Source organism: Buceros rhinoceros, unplaced genomic scaffold, assembly GCF_000710305.1.
Source record: "Buceros rhinoceros silvestris isolate BGI_N320 unplaced genomic scaffold, ASM71030v1 scaffold714, whole genome shotgun sequence".
NCBI classification, from domain to species: Eukaryota; Metazoa; Chordata; class Aves; order Bucerotiformes; family Bucerotidae; genus Buceros; species Buceros rhinoceros.
In genome coordinates, this window is record NW_010408544.1 from 15,245 (window position 1) to 16,468 (window position 1,224).

Genomic DNA, 1,224 nt, shown 5'->3' on the forward strand with positions numbered 1-1,224 from the left:
GCTGCAGAGGGATGACACACAGGATATCCAACCCAGTGAGAGGGAGCGCTGCCAAGCGGGACCTGCTCTCTGTCTACCCAACAAGGAAATTGCTGGGCTAGAAGATGCCGGTGGTGACGCCTCCAGCCGCGAGCTGGTTCACAGGCTGATGCAGACATCTGATCTCACCCGAAATTTTTTCCCTCTAAGCAATTACAGTTTTGCAGCCTCCCTTGGCTATTTCTTCAACTGCCCTAATCTCAATCTGCATCTCCCCTGCTGCAACTGGATTTTGCTGCTGCTCACCCTCGTTTAAGAGTGCTCGTTCATGAGAGCTGCCTCATCACAGCATCCCTTTACCGCTGGAGTAACACTCCTCTCCGTGCCAACGCACCTTGGCTCGCTCTTTCTCAACAGCGCCATTTCTCCAAACCTTTCATCAATTTTACCGCTCAGAGCTCTCCAACCCGAGTCAGAAGCAGTGTAAAACGAGCTGGGTTACTCCACAGAGCTCAGCCTGAAGTTACCTACTGTGGTTGCATCTGACACTAACCTCCTGCTACTTTTCCATATATACACAAAGGACATTTTTCCTCTACCCGAGGTGGGTGTGATGTAGAAGCATGCTGGGGAGTGGCAGAGCCCGTGGCACTCGCAGAGAGCGTGCGTACCTGGCAGGGAAGGAGTTGGCAGCACAGCCGGTTTTATGGCTATGTACAGTGCCTTGCTAAACAAAGCAGGAGTTCGAACAGAGTCCAACCGGCTCTGGTTGGAGGCTGCATTTTATTGCAGCAATTCATCCATAAGGGTCCACAGAGTGTTTCACGTGACTTCACTGGGTGGATTAAAACAATAAAAATAAATTAAAAAAAAAAACCCTACAAAACGAGAAATCAAAAATCCCAGGTGTTAATTTAGCCCCAAATAATGCACTCGTTGGTTTGCTCATTCTGGTTAAATCGTGGGCTTGTTCCACTCCTTCCACAAAAACCAGTTGGATGGGGCTGACTCAGACACCACTCACCACCTGGCAGCAGTGGAGGAGTCGGGCTGCTGCAGAAGACGAGTAGCGGCAATGCTCGCTCCGGATGTGAAGTACCTGGATCCGAACCCCTGCAGCAGGTGAGATGTCACATATCCCATTCTCCTCCTCCTCAGGGATGTGATCACTGTCCTGGGGTAGTGATGTTATGAGCCATCCCCGCACAATTCACCAGAGAAGGTCTGTCAGTATCCCAGGCCAAC